We start from the raw sequence: 18,469 nt of genomic DNA on the forward strand, positions 1-18,469 counted from the left end.
ATGCACGTGAGGATGCATCAAGTACATGATAATGCGTGAAGGGGTTAAAAAGTCCTCCTCATCATGCTGTTCACATTTTGACATCATGAGACCAAGACGACACCTAACAATTGATCAACAGTACCTGGCCATTGCAAGGCTTCTAGCAGGATGTTCTCAGACGGAAGTGGCCACTGAGCTTAGAGTGTCACTGTCACAGATGGTGTATAGGAAACAATACAATATAAACAATGACTCACTGGATCCACAACTAAGGAACAAAAGGGAGACCCCTGCATGAGACCTGCCGCTCTCCCTTATTGCTCAGCCTATGCGACCACCCCAAAGGTGGATGGGCGCATATCCACGTACCTCGACTATTTTACACCTGAAGACCCTACAATAGTGAGGGGACACGACCACCGGCTCCCTACACAGACACGGAGGGAGTCAGGGTCACCTGGATCCAGAAAACAGAAAATCATAAATACATAAACAGAACTTATCTTGCAGACGACTGGGGACTGTGGACTGGGAACTAGGAACTAGGAACAGCATGCACACACACTCCAGGAAGTTGTATAAGCCGCACACTACTGCATTCTGGGGAGGAACTTAAAGGGCAGCAATCAGTCCGACTGCATGACAGCTGAGATAGACTAACGAGATGAGGAACTAAACCAAAACAAAGAAATTCAAGGAGGAGGATCTGAAAGGCTCCTTTCAGAGCTTCTCAACTGTCTGGCTGTGACAGTACCCCTCCCTCTACTAGTGGACTCCGGACACTCAGAGCCCACCTTCTCAGGATGGGACCTATGGAAAGCCCTGATGAGACGAGAGGCCTTAATGTCCGTCACTGGGACCCACATCCTCTCCTCAGGACCATAACCCTCCCAATGAACGAGGTACTGGAGGGAACCGCGGACAAGACGAGAATCCACAATCCTAGAGACCTGAAACTCAAGATTTCCATCAACCACAATCGGAGGAGGAGGCAAAGGCGAGGGTACAATAGGTTGAACATAAGGTTTCAATAAGGACTTATGAAAAACATTATGGATCTTCCAAGTCTGAGGAAGATCAAGACGGTAGGCAACTGTCACGGATGGTGTACAGGAAACAAGACAATAATATAAACAATGACTCACTGGATCCACAACTAAGGAACAAAAGGGGAGACCCCTGCAAGAGACCTGCCGCTCTCCCTTATTGCTCAGCCTATGCGACCACCCCAAAGGTGGATGGGCGCATATCCACGTACCTCGACTATCTTACACCTGAAGACCCTACAATAGTGAGGGGACACGACCACCGGCTCCCTACACAGACACGGAGGGAGTCAGAGTCACCTGGATCCAGAAAACAGAAAATCATAAATACATAAACAGAACTTATCTTGCAGAAGACTGGGGACTGTGGACTGGGAACAAGGAACAGCATGCACACACACTCCAGGAAGTTGTATAAGCCGCCCACTACTGCATTCTGGGGAGGAACTTAAAGGGCAGTAATCAGTCCAACTGCATGACAGCTGAGATAGACTAACGAGATGAGAAACTAAACCAAAACAAAGAAATTCAAGGAGGAGGATCTGAAAGGCTCCTGTCAGAGCTTCTCAACTGACTGGCTGTGACAGCAACAGGATTGATGACAGACAAGATCTTGTAAGGCCCAATAAACCTAGGACCCAACTTCCAGGAGGGAACCTTCAATTTGATATTCTTGGTAGACAACCACACCAGATCACCAACATTCAGGTCCGGACCAGGCACACGTCTCTTATCTGCCACACGCTTATATCTCTCACTCATGCTCTTTAGATTATCCTGAATCTTTTGCCAAATAGATGACAAAGACGAGGAGAATCTGTCCTCATCAGGTAAACCAGAAGACCTCTCTCCCGAGAAAGTCCCAAACTGCAGATGAAACCCATATGCACCAAAAAATGGTGACTTATCAGAGGACTCCTGACGACGGTTATTTAAAGCAAACTCAGCAAGGGACAAAAAAGAACACTAATCCTCCTGATTCTCCGCCACAAAACAGCGCAGATATGTCTCCAGATTCTGATTGACGCGCTCTGTCTGGCCATTCGACTGCGGGTGGAAAGCAGAAGAGAATGACAACCGAACCCCCAAGCGAGAACAGAAAGCCTTCCAGAATCTGGAAACAAACTGCGTGCCCCTATCAGAGACTATGTCTGAAGGAATACCATGCAATTTGACAATGTGGTCAATAAATGCCTGCGCCAGTGTCTTAGCATTGGGCAAACCAGGAAAAGGGATAAAATGCACCATTTTGCTAAAACGTCCACCACCACCAGAATCACAGTCTTCCCCGAGGAATGAGGCAAGTCCGTTATGAAGTCCATGGACAGATGTGTCCAAGGACGGGAAGGAATGGGCAAAGGGAGGAGAGGACCTGATGGCCGTGAATGAGGGACTTTGGCACGAGCGCAAGTCTCGCAAGCTGCCACAAAACCCTCAACCGACTTACGAAGCGCAGGCCACCAGAATCTCCGAGCGATGAGATCCAGTGTGGCTCTTGCCCCCGGGTGCCCAGCAAGGACCGTATCGTGGTGTTCTTTAAAAATCTTGTGTCTCAAAGCGAGAGGCACAAACAACCTCCCAGGAGGACAAAGATCAGGAGCTTCTGACTGGGCTGCCTGCACCTCTGCCTCCAATTCAGGAAAAAGAGCAGAGACCACCACACCTTCAGCCAAAATAGGACCCGGGTCTTCAAAATTCCCACCTCCCGGAAAACAACGTGACAGGGCATCTGCCTTCACATTATTAACCCCAGGGCGGAACGTGACAACAAAATTAAACCTTGAAAAGAACAAAGACCATCTGGCCTGTCTCGGGTTCAGACGCTTGGCTGACTCCAAGTAGGCCAGATTTTTATGGTCAGTAAACACAGTAATAGGGTGTCTGGCTCCCCCTAGCCAATGGCGCCATTCTTCAAAAGCCAACTTGATGGCCAACAATTCCCTATCTCCCACATCATAATTTCTCTCTGCGGAGGAGAGTTTCTTTGAGAAAAAGGCACACGGTTGCCATTTGGCAGGAGAGGAACCCTGAGACAAGACCGCACCCACCCCTACCTCAGAAGCATCAACCTCAACTATGAAGGGTAACGAAATATCAGGTTGTACCAGGATGGGAGCGGAAGCAAAACTCTCCTTGATATTAGAAAAGGCCTTACGCGCCTCTACCGACCAGGAAGAAAAATCTACCCCCTTTCTGGTCATATCAGTGAGTGGTTTAACAACAGAGGAATAATTCAAAATAAATTTCCTGTAATAATTGGCAAAGCCCAAAAAAACGCATCAGCGCCTTCTGATTCTCAGGAAGCTCCCACTCAAGCACAGCGCGGACCTTCTCGGGGTCCATGCGAAAACCAGAAGCGGAGAGAAGAAACCCCAGAAATTGAATTTCTGGAACTGCAAACACACATTTTTCCAGTTTTGCGTATAATTTATTCTCCCGCAGAATGAGCAAGACCTGACATAAGTGTTCCTTATGAGTCTTGAAATCAGGAGAAAAAAATCTAAATGTCATCCAAATACACTAATACAAATTTTCCCATTAAATGATAAAAAATGCTGTTGACGAAATGCTGAAAAACGGCTGGGGCATTCATCAAACCAAAAGGCATAACCAAATTCTCAAAATGGCCCTCAGGGGTATTGAAAGCCGTCTTCCATTCGTCTCCTTCTCTGACCCTGACCAGGTTGTATGCCCCTCTTAGGTCTAATTTGGAAAAGACTTTAGCCCCAACAACTTGGTTAAACAGGTCCGGGATCAGAGGAAGCGGATAAGGATCACGAATAGTGATACTGTTCAGCTCCCTGAAATCCAGACAAGGTCTTAAAGAACCATCTTTTTTCTTAACAAAGAAAAAGCCAGCGGCAACAGGTGACTTCGAGGGTCGTATGTGTCCTTTTCTCAAACTCTCAGAGATATAAGCACGCATAGCGACCCTCTCAGGTTGGGAGAGATTGTATAAACGAGATTTAGGCAGCTTGGCGTCTGGGATGAGATTAATAGGGCAATCATACTCCCTGTGCGGGGGCAAATCCTGAAGTCCACTCTCCAAAAAGACATCTGAAAATTCAGAGAGGAAAGGTGGTACAGTCTTAGTACTAACCTCAGAAACAGATGTTATGAGGCAATTCTCTCTGCAAAAGTCACTCCAACCATTTATTTGCCTCGCTTGCCAATCAATGGTGGGGTTATGTTTAGTGAGCCAGGGTAGTCCCAACACTAGAGGAGTAGGCAAACCGCTAAGGACGAAACATGACATCCTCAAAATGAGCATCACTCACAATTAAACGGATATTGTGAACTATGCCCTTTAATGATTTCTGAGAAAGTGGAGCTGAATCAATAGCAAAAACAGGAATATCCTTTCCCAAAGTGCATACCTGGAAACCATGAGTTATTGAAAATTGATTATAAATGAGATTGACAGCTGCTCCACTATCCACAAAAATCTCACAAAAAATGCTCTTGCTCTCTAGCGCCACCCTAGCAGGTAGGACAAAACGGGAACTACAAGCAAACGGAAAACCTTCAATTTCCGCCTCAACCCTGCCAATAGTAACAGACGGAACATTTTTAAAAGATTTTTTCCTTTTTGTTTCTTTATTACTCCCAGAAATTTGCCTGAATCTCCTAGAGGGACAAACATTTGCCAAATGATTTATACCTCCACAACAAAAACAAACCCTCCCATGCGGGCTGAATCTTCTATTGTCAGAGGCAATCAACCCCAGCTGCATGGGCTCCTGCTCAGAATGGGCTGACAGCGACTGAGACCCCTGCGCACAGAATGAGACCGCTGCACTGTCCCGGGACTGAGTATGACAGGAAGGAGAGATCTCTCCTCTCTCACTAAGACGCCTGTCAATACGAACGGCCTGAGACATAGCAGAGTCCAGGGAGATTGGCCTCTCATGAAAGGCAAATGCATCTTTCAATCCCTCTAAAAGACCCTGGCAAAATTGACTTTGGAGTGCAGCATCATTCCAGCCAGTATCAGCTGCCCATCTCCGAAATTCTGAGCAGTATATCTCTGCGGATTGTTTACCCTGGCATAACAGACGTAGTCTAGACTCAGCCAGAGCAATACGATCCGGATCATCGTATATCTGACCCAGGGCTAAAAAGAATTCATCCACTGAGCGGAGGGGCCGTGCCCCCTCCGGTAGCGAAAAGGCCCAGGATTGAGCGTTACCCCTGAGCAGCGATACAATGATCCCCACCCTCCGTTCTTCATCACCAGAGGAATGGGGAAGAAGGCGAAAATGGAGTTTGCAAGCCTCTTTAAAACGCACAAAATTCTCACTACCCCCAGAGAACGTATCCGGGAGCGAGATCTTAGGCTCAGCACAAACTCCATGAACGCAAGCTGAACCGGTCACTTGAAACTGAGAAAAAATCCTACGGAGATCAGCTACCTCCAATGAAAGACCCTGGAGGCGTTCAGCCAAAAGTGAAACCGGATCAATGCTTGAGACGGTTTTGGCGGCTTATAATGTCACGGATGGTGTACAGGAAACAAGACAATACAATATAAACAATGACTCACTGGATCCACAACTAAGGAACAAAAGGGAGACCCCTGCATGAGACCTGCCGCTCTCCCTTATTGCTCAGCCTATGCGACCACCCCAAAGGTGGATGGGCGCATATCCACGTACCTCGACTATCTTACACCTGAAGACCCTACAATAGTGAGGGGACACGACCACCGGCTCCCTACACAGACACGGAGGGAGTCAGGGTCACCTGGATCCAGAAAACAGAAAATCATAAATACATAAACAGAGCTTATCTTGCAGACGACTGGGGACTGTGGACTGGGAACTAGGAACAGCATGCACACACACTCCAGGAAGTTGTATAAGCCGCACACTACTGCATTCTGGGGAGGAACTTAAAGGGCAGCAATCAGTCCAACTGCATGACAGCTGAGATTGACTAACGAGATGAGGAACTAAACCAAAACAAAGAAATTCAAGGAGGAGGATCTGAAAGGCTCCTGTCAGAGCTTCTCAACTGTCTGGCTGTGACAGTCACAGAGTGTCATCAGCAGCTTGTATCAGAGATACAGCTAGACTGGAAGAGTCAAAGAAAGGCATAGAAGTGGACGTCCTTTGGCCACATTCCACGCTGATGACCGCTTCATTGTGAACAATGCCCTGCAAAACTGGATAATGAATGGCACACAACTCCAGGCACATTTAATGGAGCTGAGCGGCACCCAAGTCAGACCATTCAAAACTGTTTATATCAGTGTGGTCAGCGTGCTAGACCATCTGCAAAGGGTACCTGACCACACCATCAGGCACAGGTGTCATCATCTTGCATGGGCCAGGGAGCATTTATCCTGGATGAGGGACAAGTGCTGTTCACTGATGAAAGTGCTTAGCAGAAATGATGGCCACCAACGATGTCAAGGAGAGAGCTATGCATTAGCCACTGTTGTCAGCAGTCGAGCCTTTGGTCGTGGTGGTGTTACAGTGTGGGCAGGTGTGTCTAGTCAATGCAGAACTGTCCTACACTTTGTGAATAGTACAGTGACAAGCCCATAGTACTTGAACATCATTAATCCAGTCATTGGGCCGCTGCATGAACAACACATGCCTAATTTCATCTTTATGGATGACAATGCACAGCTCTTCGAGGGAACGGCTGCTGGAGCCTGGAGTACCTTAAATGGAGTGGCCTGCTCTTTCTCCAGACCTGAATCCCATTGAATCCTTTGGGATCAGCTAAATCGCCATGTAAAGGCTCGTAACTCTGTACCCCAGAACCTCAATGACCTGAGGGCCATCCTTCAAGAAGAGTGGAATTCCATGTCTCGGCAGACAATAAGTCAAATTGTGAACGGCATGAGACATTGTTGTCAAGCTGTAATTAATGCTCAAGGACACATAAGTTATTGAGACACTGACATTTTGTGGGGGTGTACCCAATTTTGTTGTTGGCTTTTTTTTCAATACATTTTTTGAGTTGAGGAAATAACCAATGCATGCTTCTACTTAAAGGGAACCTGTCATCAACTTTATGCTGACCTCACTGAGGGCAGCATAAAATAGTGACAGAAATGCTGATGTCAGCAGTGTGTCACTCATGAGCTAAAAGTAAGTGGTTGCCCAGAACCAGCATCATAATCATTGCATTTAGATACTAATAAAGTAACCAAAGATGGTTCTACAGTCAGGTCCATAAATATTGGGACATCAACGCAATTCTAACATTTTTGGCTCTATACACCACCACAATGGATTTGAAATAAAACAAACAAGATGTGCTTTAACTGCAGACTGTCAGCTTTAATTTGAGGGTATTTACATCCAAATCAGGTGAACGGTGCAGGAATTACAACAGTTTGCATATGTGCCTCCCACTTGTTAAGGGACCAAAAGTAATGGGACAGAATAATAATCATAAATCAAACTTTCTATCTTCCCAAGCACCTCCAAGCCAAGATCAAGGTCATAAAATTAAGCAGTGCGGATGTTTAGTATTTAAATGAGTCTTCAGTATATAACGTAACTGTAAATGTGTTAAGGAAAAGTTCAAGGCACTGCAATTTTAGGTAGGAATTCTAAAAAAATATATGTTTCTATGGCAAGGCTCATGGACTTTTTGACTGTGCAGAGCATGGGTTATGGGGACATCATCTGTTAAAGTGTTAATGGGTAGGTCCACCTTTGCAAACAGCATTGGTCAGCATAATAACCCCCCTTCCCCTCCAAAATAAACATTCCTTCTCGACATTGCGCCTGGAAAAGAGTCAAGTCTACCTGAGAAGAGTCATGGTTATTCAAAATATCCTGCACTCTCACCCATCTGCTGATGATTGGCAGTTCTCTCCTAGACAGAAAGGGAGAAAACTAGGTAGAAGACTGTCAGTCATCAGCAGGTGGGCAGGAATTCATGACTAACCATGACTCTTCTCAGGTGCCCGTGACTCTTTTCCAGGCCCAGTCTGCAATGATTGTGATGTGGGTTATCGGCAACCACTTACTTCTAAAATTTTAATGACAGACCACTGAAATCAACTCACCTGTCTCTACTTTATACTGCCGTTAGTATGGGCAGCAGAAAGTTGATGATAGGTTCCCTTTAAATGCTCTACTTTCATGATATAATATCACTGTAGCCTGAACTTTTTGTGTTTTCCATATATTTCACCCGAAAGCCAAATATCCATAACTTTTTGTGAATAGTGTATATATATATATATATATATATATATATATTTTTTTTTTTTTTATTATTTGTTTCTACACTTTTAAATTCTCTGTCCATGGAAAGTAGAAACAATGATAATGAGAGCCAGATTTTTTTTTTTCCTCCTTGTAAATTGAAAAATAGACAAACAAAACTTTATAATAACAGACTTTTAGAAATCTTGAGAGAAAGCCAATAAAGTAAAACTGCGAGTCAAGAGATATATAATTTAGATGACTTTTTGAGAAGAGACTTAATAAAAAAAATCTATATAAAAGAACAAACAATCTATATCTCTCAGCGAAAGGTCTGATAAATTGAGAAATGCACATTCACAACAAAAATGTTGCAAGAAATTATTTTGTCATTTTCTATGCTACTTGAAAAGACAAAACTCTAAGCATCATGCCTCATTCTAGCAAATTATGTCTTGTATACAACTATGCTCAGGAAGGGGTAGATTTACACCCAAAAAAATTAATTTTATAAATGCATTTAGATACTAATAAAGTAACCAAAGATGGTTCTACAGTCAGGTCCATAAATATTGGGACATGGACACAATTCTAACATTTTTGGCTCTATACACCACCACAATGGATTTGAAATTAAACAAACAAGATGTGCTTTAACTGCAGACTGTCAGCTTTAATTTGAGGGAATTTACATCCAAATCAGTAAACGGTGCAGGAATTACAACAGTTTGCATATGTGCCTCCCACTTGTTAACCAAAGAGTTTTTTAAGGGAAAGAAGTGGAATGTTATGCAATGGCCAAGTCAATCACCTGACCTGAATCTGATCGAGCATGCATTTCACTTGCTGAAGACAAAACTGAAGGGAAAATGCCCCAAGAACAAGCAGGAACTGAAGACAGTTGCAGTAGAGGCCTGGCAGAGCATCACCAGGGATGAAACTTAGCATCTGGTGATGTCTATGCGTTCCAGACTTCAGGCTGTAATTGACTGCAAAGGATTTGCAACTAAGTATTAAAAAGTGAAAGTTTGATTTATGATTATTATTCTGTCCCATTACTTTTGGTCCCTTAACAAGTGGGAGGCACATATGCAAACTGTTGTAATTCCTACACCGTTTACCTGATTTGGATGTAAATACCCTCAAATAAAAGCTGACAGTCTGCAGGTAAAGCACATCCTGTTTGTTTCATTTCAAATCCATTGTGGTGGTGTATACAGTCGTGGCCAAAAGTTTTGAGAATGACACAAATATTAGTTTTCACAAAGTTTGCTGCTAAACTGCTTTTAGATCTTTGTTTCAGTTGTTTCTGTGATGTAGTGAAATATAATTACACGCACTTTATACGTTTCAAAGGCTTTTATCGACAATTACATGACATTTATGCAAAGAGTCAGTATTTGCAGTGTTGGCCCTTCTTTTTCAGGACCTCTGCAATTCGACTGGGCATGCTCTCAATCAACTTCTGGGCCAATTCCTGACTGATAGCAACCCATTCTTTCATAATCACTTCTTGGAGTTTGTCAGAATTAGTGGGTTTTTGTTTGTCCACCTGCCTCTTGAGGATTGACCACAAGTTCTCAATGGGATTAAGATCGGGGGGGTTTCCAGGCCATGGACCCAAAATGTCAACGTTTTGGTCCCCGAGCCACTTAGTTATCACTTTTGCCTTATGGCACGGTGCTCCATCGTGCTGGAAAATGCATTGTTCTTCACCAAACTGTTGTTGGATTGTTGGAAGAAGTTGCTGTTGGAGGGTGTTTTGGTACCATTCTTTATTCATGGCTGTGTTTTTGGGCAAAATTGTGAGTGAGCCCACTCCCTTGGATGAGAAGCAACCCCACACATTAATGGTCTCAGGATGCTTTACTGTTGGCATGACACAGGACTGATGGTAGCGCTCACCTTTTCTTCTCCGGACAAGCCTTTTTCCAGATGCCCCAAACAATCGGAAAGTGGCTTCATCGGAGAATATGACTTTGCCCCAGTTCTCAGCAGTCCATTCACCAAAGCAGAAGATCAATCTGTCCCTGATGTTTTTTTTGGAGAGAAGTGGCTTCTTTGCTGCCCTTCTTAACACCAGACCATCTTCCAAAAGTCTTCCTCACTGTGCGTGCAGATGCGCTCACACCTGCCTGCTGCCATTCCTGAGCAAGCTCTGCACTGGTGGCACTCCGATCCCGCAGCTGAATCCTCTTTAGGAGACGATCCTGGCGCTTGCTGGACTTTCTTGGACGCCCTGAAGCCTTCTTAACAAGAATTGAACCTCTTTCCTTGAAGTTCTTGATGATCCTATAAATTGTTGATTGAGGTGCAATCTTAGTAGCCACAATATCCTTGCCTGTGAAGCCATTTTTATGCAACACAATGATGGCTGCACGCGTTTCTTTGCAGGTCACCATGGTTAACAATGGAAGAACAATGATTTCAAGCATTACCCTCCTTTTAACATGTCAAGTCTGCCATTTTAACCCAATCAGCCTGACATAATGATCTCCAGCCTTGTGCTCGTCAACATTCTCACCTGAGTTAACAAGACGATTACTGAAATTATCTAAGCAGGTCCTTTAATGACAGCAATGAAATGCAGTGGAAAGTTTTTTTTGGGATTAAGTTAATTTTCATGGCAAAGAAGGACTATGCAATTCATCTGATCACTCTTCATAACATTCTGGAGTATAAGCAAATTGCTATTATAAAAACTTAAGCAGCAACTTTTCCAATTTCCAATATTTATGTAATTCTCAAAACTTTTGGCCACGACTGTAGAGCCAAAAATGTTACAATTGTGTCGATGTCCCAATATTTATGGACCTGACTGTATATCTTTTACTGCATCCCTAAAGGACTCTAAAGGGCATCTGTCAGCAGTTTTGTACCTATGACACTGGTTGACCTGTTACATGTGCACTTGGCAGCTGAAGACATCTGTGTTGTTCCCATATTCATGTGCCCGCATTGCTGAGAAAGATGAAGTTTTAATATAATCGTTGATACTTTTATTGACAGGGCCAGGCAGTATAATCGTTATCACACCTGGTCCTGTCAATCAAACTGCAAAGGATGTGGCAGTTGCAGAGAGAGCAGAGCCTCTAGGTGTAATGGTAACGCCCCCATTGCTCCTAGAGGCTCATTAGCATATATGAAAACATCATTTTTCATAGCAATGCGGGCACATATGAACATGGGGCCAACACAGATGTCTACAGCTGCCAAGAGCACATGTAACAGGTCAGCCAGTGTCATAGGTACAAATCTGCTGACAGATGCTCTTTAACCACCTCCCGACCGCCTAACGCACGGATGCGTCCGGAAGGTGGTTGATTCATTCCTCCTGGACGCATCCGTGCGTCATCTTGCGAGACGCGAGATTTCCTGTGCACACAGGCGCGCTCGTTCACAGGATCGGAAGGTAAGAGAGTGGATCTCCAGCCTGCCAGCGGCGATCGTTCGCTGGCAGGCTGGAGATGCGATTTTTTTAACCCCTAACAGGTATATTAGACGCTGTTTTGATAACAGCGTCTAATATACCTGCTACCTGGTCCTCTGGTGGTCCCTTTTGTTTGGATCGACCACCAGAGGACACAGGTAGCTCAGCAATATGTAGCACCAAGCACCACACTACACTACACCCCCCCGTCACTTATTAACCCCTTATTCACCCCTGATCACCCCTGATCACCCCTGATCACCCCATATAGACTCCCTGATCACCCCCCTGTTATTGATCACCCCCCTGTCATTGATCACCCCCCTGTAAGGCTTCATTTAGACGTCCGTATGATTTTTACGGATCCACTGATACATGGATCGGATCCGCAAAACGCATACGGACATCTGAATGCAGCCTTACAGGGGGGTGATCAATGACGGGGGTGATCACCCCATATAGACTCCCTGATCACCCCCCTGTCATTGATCACCCCCCTGTAAGGCTGCATTTAGATGTCCGTATGATTTTTACGGATCCACTGATACATGGATGGGATCCGCAAAGCGCATACGGACATCTGAATGCAGCCTTAAAGGGGGGTGATCAATGACAGGGGGTGATCACCCCATATAGACTCCCTGATCACCCCCCTGTCATTGATCACCCCCCTGTCATTGATCACCCCCCTCCCTGTAAGGCTGCATTCAGATGTCCGTATGATTTTTACGGATCCACTGATACATGGATCGGATCCGCAAAACACATACAGACATCTGAATGGAGCCCTATAGGGGGGTGATCAATGACAGGGGGGTGATCACCCCATATAGACTCCCTGATCACCCCCCTGTCATTGATCACCCCCCTGTTATTGATCACCCCCCTGTCATTGATCACCCCCCTGTCATTGATCACCCCCCCTGTAAGGCTGCATTCAGATGTCCGTATGATTTTTACGGATCCACTGATACATGGATCGGATCCGCAAAACACATACGGACATCTGAATGGAGCCTTATAGGGGGGTGATCAATGACAGGGGGGTGATCACCCCATATAGACTCCCTGATCACCCCCCTGTCATTGATCACCCCCCTGTCATTGATCACCCCCCTGTAAGGCTCCATTCAGACATTTTTTTGGCCCAAGTTAGCGGAATTTTTTTTTTTCTTACAAAGTCTCATATTCCACTAACTTGTGTCAAAAAATAAAATCTCACATGAACTCACCATACCCCTCACGGAATCCAAATGCGTAAAATTTTTTAGACATTTATATTCCAGACTTCTTCTCACGCTTTAGGGCCCCTAGAATGCCAGGGCAGTATAAATACCCCACATGTGACCCCATTTTGGAAAGAAGACACCCCAAGGTATTCCGTGAGGGGCATATCGAGTCCATGAAAGATTGAAATTTTTGTCCCAAGTTAGCGGAAAGGGAGACTTTGTGAGAAAAAATATATATATATCAATTTCCGCTAACTTGTGCCAAAATTATTTTTTTTCTATGAACTCGCCATGCCCCTCATTGAATACCTTGGGTGTCTTCTTTCCAAAATGGGGTCACATGTGGGGTATTTATACTGCCCTGGCATTCTAGGGGCCTTAAAGCGTGAGAAGAAGTCTGGGATCCAAATGTCTAAAAATGCCCTCATAAAAGGAATGTGGGCCCCTTTGCGCATCTAGGCTGCAAAAAAGTGTCACACATCTGGTATCGCCGTACTCAGGAGAAGTTGGGCAATGTGTTTTGGGGTGTCATTTAACATATACCCATGCTGGGTGAGATAAATATCTTGGTCAAATGCCAACTTTGTATAAAAAATGGGAAAAGTTGTCTTTTGCCGAGATATTTCTCTCACCCAGCATGAGTATATGTAAAAAGACACCCCAAAACACATTGCCCAACTTCTCCTGAATACGGCGATACCACATGTGTGACACTTTTTTGCAGCCTAGGTGGGAAAAGGGGCCCACATTCCAAAGAGCACCTTTCGGATTTAACAGGTCATTTACCTACATTAGGGCCCCTAGAATGCCAGGGCAGTATAACTACCCCACAAGTAACCCCATTTTGGAAAGAAGACACCCCAAGGTATTCCGTGAGGGGCATGGCGAGTTCCTAGAATTTTTTATTTTTTGTCACAAGTTCGCGGAAAATTATGATTTTTTTTTTTCCTTACAAAGTCTCATATTCCACTAACTTGTGACAAAAAATAAAAACTTCCATGAACTCACTATGCCCATCACAAAATACCTTGGGGTGTCTTCTTTCCAAAATGGGGTCACTTGTGGGGTAGTTATACTGCCCTGGCATTTTAGGGGCCGAATGCGTGAGAAGTAGTTTGAAATCAAAATCTGTAAAAAATGGCCGGTGAAATCCGAAAGGTGCTCTTTGGAATGTGGGCCCCTTTGCCCACCTAGGCTGCAAAAAAGTGTCACACATCTGGTATCCCCGTACTCAGGAGAAGTTGGGCAATGTGTTTTGGGGTGTCTTTTTACATATACCCATGCTGGGTGAGAGAAATATCTTGGCAAAAGACAACTTTTCCAATTTCTTTATAAAAAGTTGGCATTTGACCGAGATATTTATCTCACCCAGCATGGGTATATGTAAAATGACACCCCAAAACACATTGCCCAACTTCTCCTGAGTACGGGGATACCAGATGTGTGACACTTTTTTGCAGCCTAGGTGGGCAAAGGGGCCCACATTCTAAAGAGCACCATTCGGATTTCACCGGCCATTTTTTACAGATTTTGATTTCAAACTACTTACCACACATTTGGGCCCCTAGAATCCCAGGGCAGTATAACTACCCCACAAGTGACCCCTTTTTTGGAAAGAAGACACTCCAAGGTATTCGCTGATGGGCATAGTGAGTTCATGGAAGTTTTTATTTTTTGTCACAAGTTAGTGGAATCTGAGACTTTGTAAGAAAAAAAAAAAAAAAACATTTTCCGCTAACTTGTGACAAAAAATAAAAAATTCTAGGAACTCGCCATGCCCCTCACGGAATACCTTGGGGTGTCTTCTTTCCAAAATGGGGTCACTTGTGGGGTAGTTATACTGCCCTGGCATTCTAGGGGCCCAAATGTGTGGCAAGTAGTTTAAAATCAAAATCTGTAAAAAATGGCCGGTAAAATCCGAAAGGTGCTCTTTGGAATGTGGGCCCCTTTGCCCACCTAGGCTGCAAAAAAGTGTCACACATGTGGTATCTCCGTACTCAGGAGAAGTTAGGCAATGTGTTTTGGGGTGTCATTTTACAGATACCCATGCTGGGTGAGATAAATATCTTGGCAAAAGACAACTTTTCCATTTTTTTTATACAAAGTTGGCATTTGACCAAGATATTTCTCTCACCCAGCATGGGTATATGTAAAATGACACCCCAAAACACATTGCCCAACTTCTCCTGAGTATGGAGATACCAGATGTGTGACACTTTTTTGCAGCCTAGGTGGGCAAAGGGGCCCACATTCCAAAGAGCACCTTTCGGATTTCACCGGCCATTTTTTACACATTTTGATTTCAAACTACTTACCACACATTTGTTCCCCTAGAATGCCATGGCAGTATAACTACCCCACAAGTGACCCCATTTTGGAAAGAAGACACCCTAAGGTATTCGCTGATGGGCATAGTGAGTTCATAGAAGTTTTTATTTTTTGTCACAAGTTAGTGGAATATGAGACTTTGTAAGAAAAAAAAAATAAAAATCATCATTTTCCGCTAACTTGTGACAAAAAATAAAAACTTCTATGAACTCACTATGCCCATCAGCGAATACCTTAGGGCACTGATGTCGAACCTTTTAGAGGCCGAGTGCCCAAACTGCCACCCAAAACCCACTTATTTATCGTAAAGTGCCAACACGGCAATTTAACCTGAATACTATAGTTCAATATAGTATATATTCCATGTACTTTATCATTTAGCTATTAAAGCCTGCCTACATTCAGTGCACTGCCTATGCTGTTCATAGTGCGCCCTGCGCTGATGAATGGCAGGAAAAGTCTAAGGCATAATGGTACGCCATAGACTTTTTTCACAGTGCGGGTGCCCACAGAGAGGGCTCTGAGTGCCGCCTCTGGCACGCGTGCCATAGGTTCGCCATCACTGCCTTAGGGTGTCTACTTTCCGAAATGGGGTCATTTGTGGGGTGTTTGTACTGTCTGGCCATTGTAGAACCTCAGGAAACATGACAGGTGCTCAGAAAGTCAGAGCTGCTTCAAAAAGCGTAAATTCACATTTTTGCACCATAGTTTGTAAACGCTATAACTTTTACCCAAACATTTTTTTTTTATCAAAGACATGTAGAACAATAAATTTCGAGCAAAATTTATATATGGATGTCGTTTTTTTTGCAAAATTTTACAACTGAAAGTGAAAAATGTCATTTTTTTGCAAAAAAAATCGTTAAATTTCGATTAATAACAAAAAAAGTAAAAATGTCAGCAGCAATGAAATGCCACCAAATGAAAGCTCTATTAGTGAGAAGAAAAGGAAAATTCATTTGGGTGGTAAGTTGCATGACCGAGCAATAAACCGTTAAAGTAGTGTAGGTCAGAAGTGTAAAAAGTGGCCTGGTCATTAAGGGTGTTTAAGCTAAGGGGGCTGAGGTGGTTAAAGGGGTTGTCCAACCCTTTACAAGTGATGATTATCCTCAGGATAGGCCAACACTCACTATGTGTCCTGCACTCCACACCCCCTCCGATCCAATTTACCTCAATGGAAGCAGCTCTGCCGTAACCAGCTCCGTCCACTGCACAACGGACAGGGCTGCATAGTTCTGGCATCAATTTCCAGTGTTGGCGCTACTGCAGAACAAACTGATCAGTGAGGGTGTAGGGTATTGGACCCCTATTGATCAGATAGTGATGGACCATCCTGAGGATAGGCCATCACTTATAAAGAGTTGGACAACCCCTTTAAAGGGCATCTACACTTTGGCACTTGTTTTTGACAGTGCTTTGATGCAGCTAAATTAAAAATAAGCTAATTTGCAAATATAGTTGATTAAAAATCTATTACTATTTTACGTACACAGCACCTATGCAGACCTATGGTTACATACTACAAAAAATAAAATTTAAATATACCTGTGTGATTCAAGAATTATTTGTAAGATAGGAAATTAAATGGTTCCCTCCACTCTCACAGGCACCAATGTGAATGAAGAGGGGGCTGTACGGTATATCTCTGTAGTATATGTAAACGCTATAAAAAAACGAATCAAAAGCAACGGGTGTTCCCAGAAAAGCTCAGAAATTAAAGGCGTCCATAGGAAATAGTACATTAGCAAAGAGCAGATTCAGTATTGCCATGAAAATCACAGACATGATCTCTATCTTCTCTGCAAGACGTCCCGTAAAAGCTTGTATTACGTCCATTGCTTGCTCAAGGTTAAGTGTGCATCCGCCAATATGGTATAATATAAATGCAAATGTGCATAAAATACACAGGGATAAGAGCAATATATAGAATTTATGCACCATCTTAATGCTCTCCACTTAATCCTGGCATGGGAAATGATAGGTTAGCATGAGTACGGATCAATCTACCGGTATTGAAATAGTATCTTAGAACATTTAATGTGCTGACTTTATTCCTGGAGGCACATTCAGATTTATTCTCACTTTCCCTATGTAGAACCTGTGACTAGTTTGCAGATCCGGTTGTTTAGTTTAAACCAGGCAGCATTCTTCTTGATTTCACTCCCTTGATTAGATAAACCAGATTTCACGACTTTAAAGTTCTACAATCTCCCAGAAATTTCTATCAGCTCTTCCCAAGCACCTCCAAGCCAAGATCAAGGTCATTAAATTAAGCAGTGCGGATGTTTAGTATTTAAATGAGTCTTCAGTATATAACGTAACTGTAAATGTGTTAAGGAAAAGTTAAAAGGCACTGCAATTTAAGGTAGGAATTTAAAAAAAAAATGTTTCTATGGCAGGGCTCATGGACTATTTGACTGTGCAGAGCATGGGTTATGGAGACACCATTTGTTAATGTGTTAATGGCTAGGTCCACCTTTGCAAACAACATCTGTCAGCATAATCAACCCTATCAAACCTTTGCTTGTGTCAAAGCTTTGGAGGGCTCACCTGATAGATGTTTGGTGCACCCTGCACCCAGACACCTTTTTTTCCTCGGTCCATGGCTCTTATCAACGCCTGGACTATCTCTTCATTTCTAAAGAACAGCTCCAGCTGTGTTCAGAGGCGGACATAGGAACCATTCTCCTTTCCGACCACTCTCCAAAATATATCTCATTGACTCACCCCCCCAAAAAAACATTCCTTCTCGACATGACGCCTAAACGAACAACTGTTAGGAACCCTCGATGCTAAATCACGTCTCTTACAACTACTGGAAGAATATTTCTCTACAAGCAAAACCCCTGATATCTTTCCCCAAACGCTTTGGGATGCCCACAAAGCTTACAAATGAGGGCACTGCATTAGCTTAGGTGCCCACATGAAAGAAGAAATAAACAAATATATGATTTATATAATAAAATCAAAAGACTGGAGAGTGTACACAAACAATCTTTATCACAAGCACATCTAACTGACTTAGCTAACTACAGAGTCACTCTTAAAAACCTCCTGAACACAGCCACAGCGAAATACTACCTCCATTCCCAACATAAGATATTTGCCCATGACAATAAGGCTTCTAGGTACATATGTGATACAGAGTGTGAAAAAGAGGAAACTAATCAACCATGTACACAAACTCAGGCGTTACAACATTTGAATCTGAACAGATAGCCCTATATTTTAGAGACTTCTATGAATCACTATATAATTTACGCTCAGCAGACACCTAAGATG

The 18,469-nt window shown here is 43.6% G+C and overlaps 1 protein-coding gene across 1 annotated transcript in view; it reads right to left on the minus strand.

The window, feature by feature from the left end:
• CNTN5 (contactin 5) overlaps nt 1-18,469 on the minus strand; it is a 626,057-nt gene that overhangs the window by 228,253 nt on the left and 379,335 nt on the right. The gene's annotated exons all lie outside the window — the stretch shown is intronic.

The sequence above is a fragment of the Bufo bufo genome, chromosome 3, assembly GCF_905171765.1.
Source record: "Bufo bufo chromosome 3, aBufBuf1.1, whole genome shotgun sequence".
Classification (NCBI taxonomy): domain Eukaryota; kingdom Metazoa; phylum Chordata; class Amphibia; order Anura; family Bufonidae; genus Bufo; species Bufo bufo.